Genomic DNA, 12,519 nt, shown 5'->3' on the forward strand with positions numbered 1-12,519 from the left:
GAAATTATTTATGTTTGTTGATGGCCCCTGGGGCGCTCCCCAAATTATTTTTACATTTGCCGATTTTGTTCCTTTAAGAACAAGAGTTCTGTCTGCAAGGAAGTCACACATCCAATCACAGATGTGGTCCGATACGCGGTAAGCTAGTATTTTATTTACCAAACAACTGTACAGAAACTTCCTGGCAGATTAAAACTGTGTGCCCGACCGAGACTCGAACTCGGGACCTTTGCCTTTCGCGGGCAGGTGCTCTACCTTCTGAGCTACACAAGCACGACTCACGCCCCGTCCTCACAGCTTTACTTCTCCCAGTACATCGTCTCCTACCTTCCAGACTTTACAGAATATCTCCTGAGAACCTTGCAGAGCTAGCACTTCTGAAAGAAAGGATATTGCGGAGACATGGCTTAGCCAAAGCCTGGGGGATGTTTCCAGAACAAGTGTATTGTATGCAGTCTCTTATGCAGATCTTGCTGCTCGCTGCTTTACAAATCTGGACTTGTTTCCTTTTTGGTGTTAGTTTTCTATTTATCGAACTTTGCATTGTCTGAATTCAAACTCAGTTCCAAAGCTATCATATCGTGCTAGAAATGATGTAGAGTGTTGTTGTCATTGAATTTATATCCACAAGTTGGGCACAACTGCAGAGTGAAAATCTCATTCTGGAAACATCCCCCAGGCTGTGGCTAAGCCATGTCACCGCAATATCCTTTCTTTCAGGAGTGCTAGTTCTGCAAGGTTCGCAGGAGAGCTTCTGTAAAGTTTGGGAGGTAGGAGACGAGGTACTGGCAGAAGTAAAGCTGTGAGTACCGGGCGTGAGTCGTGCTTCGGTAGCTCAGTTGGTAGAGCACTTGCGCGCGAAAGGCAAAGGTCCCGAGTTCGAGTCTCGGTCGAGCACACAGTTTTAATCTGCCAGAAATTTTCATATCAGCGCACACTCCGCTGCAGAGTGAAAATCTCATTCTGGAAACATCCCCCAGGCTGTGGCTACGCCATGTCTCCGCAATATCCTTTCTTTCAGGAGTGCTAGTTCTGCAAGGTTCGCAGGAGAGCTTCTGTAATGTTTGGAAGGTAGGAGACGAGGTACTGGCAGAAGTAAAGCTGTGAGTACCGGGCGTGAGTCGTGCCTCGGTAGCTCAGTTGGTAGAGCACTTGCCCGCGAAAGGCAAAGGTCCCGAGTTCGAGTCTCGGTCGGGCACACAGTTTTAATCTGCCAGGAAGTTTCATATCAGCGCACACTCCGCTGCAGAGTGAAAATCTCATTCTGGAAACGTCCCCCAGGCTGTGGCTAAGCCATGTCTCCGCAATATCCTTTCTTTCAGGAGTGCTAGTTCTGCAAGGTTCGCAGGAGAGCTTCTGTAAAGTTTGGAAGGTAGGAGACGAGGTACTGGCAGAAGTAAAGCTGTGAGTACCGGGCGTGAGTCGTGCTTCGGTAGCTCAGTTGGTAGAGCACTTGCCCGCGAAAGGCAAAGGTCCCGAGTTCGAGTCTCGGTCGGGCACACAGTTTTAATCTGCCAGGAAGTTTCATATCAGCGCACACTCCGCTGCAGAGTGAAAATCTCATTCTGGAAACTGTACAGAACATCATCGAATACCTTCCGGAAGCCAAGGAACATGGAATCATCCCGGGTACCGATGTCAACAGTGCTCCGGATTGCGTGGATGAACAGAGCGAGCTGGGTTTCACAATATCGCTTTATGCGGAGCCCGTATTTGCTTTCGTGGATGAGACATTCGTTCTTCTGAAAGTCATACTACCTGAGCATAACTGATTTTCCATAAGTTCTGCGCCGGCCGTTGTGGCCGAGCGGTTCTAGGCGCTACAGTCAGAAACTGCGCGACCGCTACGGTCGCAGGTTCGAATCCTGCCTCGGGCATGGATGTGTGTGATGTCCTTGGTTAGTTAGGTTTAAGTAGTTCTAAGTTCTAGGGAACTGATGACCTCAGCTGTTAAGTCCCATAGTGCTCAGAGCCATTTGAGCCATAAGTTCTGCAACAGATTGACGTCAGACAGGGTAGACCTATGATGATGTGCGTCTGTTCGATTACGAGCTCCTTGTCTCGGCCGTGAAGGCCCAAGGGATGTCGACCGACCATCGTGTCATTCTCTGCCAGTGGCGTGATGCGGATGTGGTAAGTAGGCCATGTGGTTAGCACACCGCTCTCCCGGCCGTTTTATCGACTTTCCAGACCGTGGAGCCGCCACTACTGAGTGAAATAGCTCCTCAGTTGGCATCACGGGGCTGAGTACACCCCTTACCAGGCCTCCTACCAAAGAAAAATCGTTGGACTTCCTGCTCCGAATGGTAGTCAACTACTCTGGCCACTCAGCAACGGAGGCTGACATCTGTCCGATTACCCATCTCGGCAGTAGGAATGATGTGCTTTTTTTTCCTCATCGTTAGATATCTTCCGTTGCTCCATACCGTACGATAATCTACTGCTAGAAGAGGAGCAAGTTCTCTCGCATTATCTGTATAGACCCTCACAGATATTGCATCCGGTTCAGATGCCTTGCTACTGTTAAGTGATTTTAATTCATTTTCTGCCACTTATCCCATTGTCTGCCATTTTAGCAGTCGTACGATGATTGAAAGTGGAACCGTTTTGCGATCGTCAACATAATTCGGCTCTTTCATTTAAACTTCATATCAGATGTCTGACAGCTGATGTTCAGTTAATTGCGTAATGGAAACTTTATTATTCGCATGTATGAATAATTGTCCCCGAAGAGTGCGGAGCACGTTTTCTGTTGCTGCAATTCATCGGGGCACACACTCTTTTTGGCATTGCATTGAAGCCTAGCAATATTGTAGTAGCATTTTCATTCATAAAATACAGTTGTTCGTGCTCGCGTGCGTTGGAAAAGCGAGGGTGCTCCAGGAGGAAAGGGAAGGTCGAGACCATCCCAATACAGCCTCACAGCTGATTTCGTTATAACTGTGAACTGAATTTCGTGAATATTCGTAAACTGCCACCAGTGATCCGTTTCACAGTACGATCCCACATATTTTTAAATTGTGTGTATTATGAATTTCTGTATCGCTGAGGCCTTCCCTGAGTTTTAGTGTCTGAATTACAAACATTTGTACACATAATTATGTACACGTCGTTAGCTGTTCGGACGCTGAGGCTGCGGCATACGTTACGATCAGCGCGTGCTTCTCTCCACCTAGAATCACATGTGGGCCATCTTGTAACCCAGCCACTGCTGCCTGCAGCTTCATGAGAAGCAGTAGCTCGACCTTTGCGCAACTTTTAATTGATTTGGCTGCAGGTGACTTGACTTAGTTCAATAATTTTTGAGAAAAGTGCTCGGAAATGAACATGTCGTTCCTGGTGGCGATGTCACATGCCTTCTTATTTTTCGCTACAGTCACTGGGCATCAGATAAATCATGCACTCTGAGGAGTGTCCATTGGCGGTAGAGTTTCATAACGACATGATATTACAGATTTTTATAAAAAAAAATTGAACACAGTACACGAAGTACTACGTTAAGAAACAGAACTAGACCGTGTGTGAAGTGGGTAGTTGACTTGCATTTGTTCATTTTGTACAATAACGTGAGCAAAAAAGCCACCGTATTGGTACCAGACCGTGCAATTTTCATCTTACCCTCGTTCACAGTCACACGTTTTTGTATCGCAATTCTGCATCATAGTCAGACCAAGTGATCGGTGGAATTTGTTACCCCTTTCCGTTACTATTAGTGTTGGAACCACATTACTGTCATTATGGGTATGAGATGACTGCAGTAAAGCTTCTGTATTTGTTGCGAAACCGAAGCTCTTAACTCCGAAGCGGCAACGCTCGCACCTTCCGAATACCTCTGGCGCGTTGCCACTGGACGTGAGCAGCGTATGCAGTTGTGGCGGTCAACAACTTCGTAGTTGCTTGACATAGACGTATCACGTACCAGCACTGGTCATGTTGTGCGCACCTGGGCTGACTACTAATTGCGCATCGTCTGCGTACTCTTGTGTATTTCCGAGATACTAATAATCTTCAGAACCAATGTTTTTCCAAGGGTAGCAGGAATGGCTACTTAAAATTTCGCATTTTGCCGCACGTCCTTACAGTTCGCTATTGAGTAAATGACACTGTTGATAATAGTGTGAGCTCTATGAGGACGTTTATCCTCGAATACCCGTTGTCATTTTCCAGAGCAGTGGTCTGTGACCATATCGAGTAGGGGAGAACGGAGCAAAATAACTAATTACTTGGATAAGTTCATACTTACAGACAGCACAATCATATTGATGTTACAAACGCTTATCAATGCGTCGCTGTTGCGGCCACTTCAGTGTGCGTTACGTAATTGTAGTGTACGTTACTTGACGTTATAATTTCCACAACATTCAATATAACTTCTTGTGGACATAGTAACTATTTGGTTAGTCTTTTCTGTACTTGACTTAGTCGCACAATAGGTGTTTTGCAGCCACTATTCATTCATATCGTATTCTTGTTTAACTTAGTTGATTGGGACAAGATGGCGACCTTGTCGTTTGTTAAGCACTGGTTATTTTAAGCAGCTACAGCCGCTAATGCGATCATCGGTTTCAAAGAATGTGGGATCAATCTTTTGAACCCCATGTGTTGAACAAGCATGATTTTGCTGCGCCGAAAACACCGTCTTCTTCTTATGGGCAACTTCAAGCTGCAGCACCAGATCACAGCAACTCCTGATGTTCCTCCTGATAAATATCTTGTAGGGATAAATGAAGAACCAGTATCTTCAATAATTGATGCTCCTTTCGACCCGAATTAGCACCGAAGTATTTTAGATTCCAAGCCACTCCCTAAAAAAGGCAATGTGAAAAAAAAACAGATACGCCAACTTACGCAAAGTGCAGTGTTTTATCAAGCTCTCCTAGGAAACATATATTAATTGACTTCGAAGCACACAAGTTGGGACAAGAATATTTAAAGCAGCAGGAGAAAACCTCCAAAGAACGGACGATGCGGTGTCCTACATACCAGAATACTGGGCAGTGTGTTGCAAATACCGCATGTGGTGGAATGATGACTATTCATATTCTGGAGGAGGAAAATTTGTGTGTGATTTTTGGGAACGAAATACCCTCATCTTGAATTACGTGAATTTGCAACGCAATAATCATTTAATTATATGTTATTTAAAAAGAAATACATGGAAGTGTATCGATAATTAATGTACTGTCCTATAATCTCTTCATATTTTTGGCCCACAGTCTTGTAATAATGTTTGAATTACTGTCTATAATCTTTTCATATTTTTGGGTCACAATCATGTTACATTATTTGAATGATGTTTCCGCCATTTGACTGCACAACGTCTTTGTTTTATATTACTATCATGATTTTGGCCTTAAAGCCATTATCAAGTACAACACTGAAAAACATTTTGCACAAATGCATAAAAAGTGAGAATGAACAAAATTAATCAGTGTCAGATTAAAAATTACCGAAATAATACTACTTACATGTTGTGTATAATTAGACTTTAAGTGAAGTCATCGTCAGGAGCTATTGAACTGGGAGTTCCAGCCTGTAAATAGTACAAAAGCAACGAAATGTGTGGCAAGTAAGTAGCAAACATGTTTTCCATCTATAAAACAGTGTTCATCTTTGACCACCAGTCAACCAGTAAGTTCCACAGTATATTTTTAGACCATGTGCACTGCACATGTAACCACTGTATTAGTGGCTCAATTGTTTTGTGGTTGGAAAACATGTTAGCTATCTGTCTGCCATACATTTCGTTGATTTTGTTCTTACCAACACGCTGGGACACCCAGTTCAGTAGATCTTGACGATGACTTCACATAACAAACTCCAATTAAACGCAACATTTAAGCAGTATTATTTCGATCGTTTTTAATCTGACAATGGAACGGTAAACTGACATTAAATTTTGGTTTTTATAACTTTTTATGCATTTGTACAATTTTTTTTTCAGTGTTGTACTTGGTAATGGCTTTAAGGCCGAAATTATGGTGGTAATATAAAATAAAGAAGTTTCTACAGTCAAATGGCGGAATTATCTCTCAAACAAAATACTGTCCTATAGTTTCAAATTGTATTCCACTTTTGTCAACTTGTCCCGTGAAGACGATGCTTCTGCATTAATTTGAAAAAAGAAATTGACAAAATAATGGTGATAAAGTTTAATACAACTGTGTAGTACAGACTAGAAGGCCAGTCTATTAAAACACACAAATAAATAAATTGAAGTGAAATGAAATGTTCGTTTGGCATTTATTGGCCGGAATAACCCCTTCGAGGTTCGGCCGTCGTATTGCAAGTCTATTTAATTGACGCCACTTCGGCGACTTGCGTGTTCAAATGGCTCTGAGCACTATGCGACTTAACTTCTGAGATCATCAGTCGCCTAGAACTTAGAACTAATTAAACCTAACTAACTAAGGACATGACACACATCCATACCCGAGGCAGAATTCGAACTTGCGATCGTAGTGGTCGCTCGGTTCCAGACTGTAGCGCCTAGAACCGCACGGTCACTACGACCGGCGACTTGCGTGTCAATGATGATGATGAAAATGATGATGGACACACAACACCCAGTCTCCTGCCGGGAATCAAACCCGGGCTCCCTTGCGTGTTAGGCGGTAACGCTACCGCTGCGTTGCAGAGGCGGACAAATACGAGTAAATAAATTAATTAAAATGGATAGGCGTTAACGTCGTCGCCTTGTTCGGATTTTGCGTACCTTTCGTCCCCATAAATGTTGTCACAGTGAAAAACAGGACGACTCAGAGCAGCCCAGAATATATTGTGTAGACAACATATGACTGTTTACGATGAGACTTCAAAAAGTATATTAGACCTTATTATGATAGATCAAGTAACTTCAATTGAATGCTCCACTACACTTGAATGTTACCTATAAAAAATGTCACTATGTTTCGGCATAATCGCCAAGTCTGTATAAACAACGGTCGGAACGTACTACCTATCATCCAACTGCACGACGATAGAAATCCGCTCTTTGTTCACAGAGCCATTAGAGAACCCCTGTGTGAACGCCACATTGTCGGAAATATGCAGTTGCTAGGAATCAATTCCTAAATTGCGTTTGCATTGTCGTATGTGGTCGAAGTCGATGGCCTTTCTACCCGATCAGCATCAGCCTCTTCTGTACGGCCATGTTCAGATTGTTAGCTTCATGTCACTGTGAATCCGTACGCAATGTAGAGGTTTTTCTCACAAATATCGTACTATCGCGAGTACTTTAACTTTGAAGTACGATTCCAGTTGTCGCTCCATTTTACTCGCACGCTCTGGAACACCTGTTATCCGTATCGCACAGCATTGTGTCTATGGTAAATCCAGAACATGTACCCTTTTCTGACAGTGCGATATTTGTGTTACGCAATGGGATTAGTGTGGGACGACGTGTGTAACTTTGTTTTTGAAGTCCCCTCGTGTGTGCTCGCCACATGTTTGTCATTTATCCTGAAGGCCTTAACACCATTCGTAAATAGTTCGCAAAGGTGACAAGAACGCGTGAATGCAGGAAGGCGAGCCGCTGTTCAGCTTTCCAAGATATCTCAGTAAAAGCTATCTGTTTAACGTAATACTCTTTAGAATAATACTCCTTCCAATACGGCTGTTAACTTGCACCGTGCCAAAGCTTTGCAGGAATTAATAACATAATTCTTTTTACATTCTTCGGTTCACCTTCATACTTCGGCATATCATTCTTTGGGAGTAGTTCTGCCCTTTTTCTCCCTCTTTTTCAGTTTGCATCCCAGATACATACTTGTTGTGCCGTGCTGTGTATTCACGTTTTGCGAAGAACTGGTTGCTTGCTTGTTTCATAATACGTCCTTCAACAGGTCATTATGCACTACGTTTTCTTCGCTTTGTTTGCTGAGAGAGAGAGAGAGAGAGAGAGAGAGAGAGACGGCACATTTTTTTTTTTTACTACTTGATGGAAACAGTACAGTGGGTGAGAGAAGGAACTCGCTTTCCCACTGCAGCCTTTACGCAAACGCTTGGCGCGAATAAATAGACGATTTCCTCAGAAGTGTTACTGCGAAAATCTTCACTCCTTTCGATGTGGCTTATAAATGTATAAAAGGATGTGCCCAAAAATAGTTTGGGTTTCGTTGTTGTTGTAGGAGGTGTGGTAATGGCACTACTTTTTGAGTTGTAGACTACATTACAGGCGTCGTTTTGAAGCAGCTGACCAATCGTAATTTGCACGGAAGCGCCAGTCAGCAGGTCGTGGGTAGCGGTGCTGACTCTGGATCCCGGGAACCCGGATTCGTTTCCTGGAGGGGTGATTCTTTACTATTCCTGTCTTCCCGACCTTTTGCAATTTTTTTGACCGTTTTTCGCTCCCAGCGTGGGACCGATGACTTCCTGTTCGCCCTCTGTGTGTGTGAAACACTTGCACCAGGCAGCCGAATTCCCTGGAAGGGGATTGCGACCAAACATGGCGTACACACATTTGTCAGACCATCATTGCTTGTTTTCGTTAACGCTGTTGTGCGTGTTCAGCGGTTTTGCAGTTGCAAAACAACGTTCTGAAACGAAATTCTGAAGCAGTGCTTGCTTGAGCGCAAATACTGTGTGCATAGTAAAGAAGCCTTTACTTGAAGGGAACACTGAAAGTGCCCATGGACCGACACGAACAGACACACAATATAACGAAAACAAACGTACTGCATGAAAACTAATGTGAGAAAAACGTTGATTTCTTTGGTGGAACAGAACATGTTTCACCAAGAATTATTGTTCCCCTAGGCACAAGAAGCCAGAAAAAATCTGCCTGTGCTGTGGCGGTGAAACAACTGGTTCCTTTTTAACAACAGCGCTCCCAGTAATGTTGTCAAGGCAGTTTTAGGCTTCAAACAAAATTACGAAAGCTGGGTACCTGTCGTACTGAATAGTTTGTCAATTGACCCAAAAAGTGTCTAGCTGAGGCGTCGACGTCAGTAAAAGGAATTTTAGGTTTTCTCCCTCTCACGGCAGTTATACCACAGTTAGCGCAAACATATAAGTACGGCGACCCAGAGACATAATGTGGGCAACGTTCAGACCGCAAAACCATCGAGACTTCAATTGCAGTTCGCCGCATCTCTTAAGGCTCTACTGATAGGGAAATAATAGCAGGCTTCTGTTGTTTACGACGTTACCAGGTGTTTTCTTATATGAGACTTTCGCGGCCTTCGGCTCCCAAGCCATTGCCGGATTTCCTGCTTACACACGGTCTAGTCACATCAATATCACCGCCTGTGTTCGACGTCAACATGCAATAACCACGCACAGACGGCCGATGTCAGTACTAGCAGTGGAGAGTGTATAAAATGTGTCGCGCGGGGGGAGGGGTACGCAGAAAACAGTGCAGTCGTTGCCGTAACCCGAAAACAGAGCGACTAGTCTGACGTCCAAAAGGGCGTGTTGATTGGCTTTCGGACCAAGTGGGGGCAGCATTTCTGAAACGGGTAACTTTGTAAACCGTTCGCGTGCCGCCGTGTTTAAAGTATATTGTGCATGCCAAAATGGCGGCATTTAAACCCGGCACCGAGGCTAGGGATGGACAGATTTTCAAATATATATATATTACCGCGGCAAGAGAAAGGATATTTTTTGACCCATCCCTACGCGTGAGAAGTCTCGGAAGTGAAACACTTCAGATATGTATTCTGAGCCTGAAATATTGTACTTACCATAAACATTTCTGACAACAGGAGTCCATTTTCCATTAAATACCAGTGCACTAAGGTGCGTGACTTTTGTGCCGGGTCTACATTACTTTTACAGTGCGTCTGCCATTTCTTGATCCAGGCACTCAGAGGGGTAAGGAGATTGCACTTTCTGCCTTGTAATTGGGAACGGGGGGTGTAATTTCCACCGTTCTCCTACAGTGCTGTCACCAAATGTGTGCGTTTTGCACCTCATACCTATCATTCGCAGTGGAAGAAATGACACATGGAAGTAACAAACTTTCGTGAATATTCAGTATAGGTACAAATGTGGTGCTCATTTGTAGTACTGAATATGAAATTAAATTAAGCCCGTTGTAAGACTTTTACTATTACATTGCAAAGATTGGTAGTAGCTTGAATGGGAAAGAAATCTGCCGATCAGAACTATGGTAATATGGTACCTATGAGTCAAGAAACGACAGACAATAAAAAATAGTGTAATCGATATATCGATAATTTAGATGGTGTCAACATATATGTGTGTTACTGTAAAGAATATCGATTTATCGATATTTTTTGCTCATCCTTTGTAAGCTCTGCACTACAATATTCTGTATGAAACTTAACCTAAATTTAACTACCATCTCTATTAAACGTCTAACAAATGTATTGCTTCCTAATATCTACATCTCACGAAAAGACTATGAAGATAAAATAATCAGGATTCGAACGTACACTAAGGCCTACCAGCAATCGCTCTTCCCGTGAACTATTCGCGACAACAACAGGAAAGGGAGGAAGTGATGCTGCTACACAAAGTACCCTCCGGCACACACCGCAAGGTGGCGTGCAGAGTATAGATGAAGACGTAATGGTTGCTCGTAAAACTTCCATTGGTTTGAAAAATTGTATTATTATAGAAACTGGGAAAATCGATCCGCACTATTTTAATAACAACGCCTACAGTTAGAAACTAGCAATAAACATGATATAAGAATCAATACAGCACTGCAGAGACAGTAACGTAGCTGTTGCTGTGTGGTGTGACACACATGTACGTGCAGTGTGCAAGACCTATCCCCGTCTAACGTATACTGTAGTTTCTCACTGCTGTCCTCAGACGTCGCGCGGGATTGACCGAGCGGTCTAGGGCGCTGCAGTCACGGACTGTGCGCTGGTCCCGGTGGAGGTTCGAGTCCTCCCTCGAGCATGGGTGTGTGTGTTTGTCCTTAGGATAATTTAGGTTAAGTAGTGTGTAAGCTTAGGGACTGATGACCTTAGCAGTTAAGTCCCATAAGATTTCACCCACATTTGAACATTTTTGTCCTCAGACATCTGTTGTATTACCGACTGGTACCATACCTAGTGTGGAATTATCCGACGAAACGCTGAAATTATCCGACGAAACGCTGAAATTATCCGACGAAACGCTGAAGCATTGAAGAACAACGCGCTATTTGCTTTAAAAAGTTAAAAATGGGAAGAGGCGCAACAAATTTGCGACGTCATAATGATAAGGAGAAAACATCCGCAATGATCGTTGGAAGAGAAGATGAATTTAATTGTTTTACATATGATTTTTATTGACTTGGTAGAAATTTGAGATTCTAACTGAAACGTTAATTTTGTATTTGATTCAGTTTGAAAAATTACTGCCATCCAAAAGTGACAATGCAGGAAGTCATCAACTAGTGGTCTTTGTCTCTCTCTGTTGCCACGGCCATCTCCAACTTCAATATTTGCTGGCGACAATGAAACCAATTTCGGTTGTACCGTCAGACCCGTATTGTGATATCATATTTCTTCACTTTCATTGGAAGTTTTCAGTCATTGTTCGAAATCTACGTTTATTACTGGAAATAGTAGCAATAAGAAAACGAAAAATCGGGTTACTTTCAGCGGTTTTAACAGTCAGGTTAAACTGGAGGCGAAAAGAACCGGTGTAAAAGAAAACCGGTTGTTTCAGAGAGAGTCCTTGTGCTTACACTGTGGGGTTAGAACCACCAAGCTCTCATAGGAGCAAAAGAGGATTTTCATTAAATGACATGTAGGCTGCCGCACACGACTGCTGTGTTATGCAAGTAGTAACGGCATGACATGGACGGGCCACACGTGCAGATGGGCAAGCCTGAACAGTGAGAGGAGGGAGGAGAAGGTGGGTAGTGAGAGTTGGGAGGAGGACATGGATAGAGATAAGGGGGGTAGAGGGGACGGTCAGAGAGGAGGAGGAGGAGGAGATTCTCGGAGAAGGGGGGAAGAAGGGGTAGGATACAGAGAGTGGGAAGGAGTAGTTGGACAGGAGAGGGGAAGAGGAGATGGAAGGAGTGGGCTGAGGATGAGTGTGTCCATAGTGAGGTGGAGGACGAGACAGATAGAGATAAGGGAAACGATGCAGAGAGGTTACAGGAAGACGTAGATCAGAAAGAGTGTGGAGGAGAGTGGACATGTGATACACGCATTACATGAGCCATGGATAGATACACTGTGGCGACAACAGATCCCAGTAGTTGATACAGCATAAGGAAAGTTTTCAGAGTGTGTGGTGCTTCGCACAGCTTTCGAGCGAAGTTCAAACGGTTCAAATGGCTCTGACCACTATGGGACTCAACATCTGAGGTCATCAGTCCCCTAGAACTTAGAACTACTTAAACCTAACTAACCTAAGGACATCACACACATTTATGCCCGAGGCAGGATTCGAACCTGCGACCGCAGCAGTCACGCGGTTCCGGACTGAAGTGCCTAGAACCGCACGGTCACCGCGGCCGGCTAAGGTCGAGCGAAGTGCTATGGAGTACAAAATCAAAACTTAAGCTATGAACATAACACCATTTTCTCACTGTGACACTGCAGAGGC

The 12,519-nt window shown here is 43.8% G+C and overlaps 1 protein-coding gene and 1 non-coding gene across 2 annotated transcripts in view; both read left to right on the forward strand.

Annotated features, from left to right (window-relative positions):
• LOC124622657 (sorting nexin-27) overlaps nucleotides 1-12,519 on the forward strand; it is a 295,473-nt gene that overhangs the window by 162,271 nt on the left and 120,683 nt on the right. The gene's annotated exons all lie outside the window — the stretch shown is intronic.
• Nucleotides 1,126-1,200, forward strand: Trnas-cga. The gene has a single exon. It is a non-coding gene; the product is annotated as a tRNA-Ser (tRNA).

Source organism: Schistocerca americana, chromosome 7, assembly GCF_021461395.2.
Source record: "Schistocerca americana isolate TAMUIC-IGC-003095 chromosome 7, iqSchAmer2.1, whole genome shotgun sequence".
NCBI classification, from domain to species: domain Eukaryota; kingdom Metazoa; phylum Arthropoda; class Insecta; order Orthoptera; family Acrididae; genus Schistocerca; species Schistocerca americana.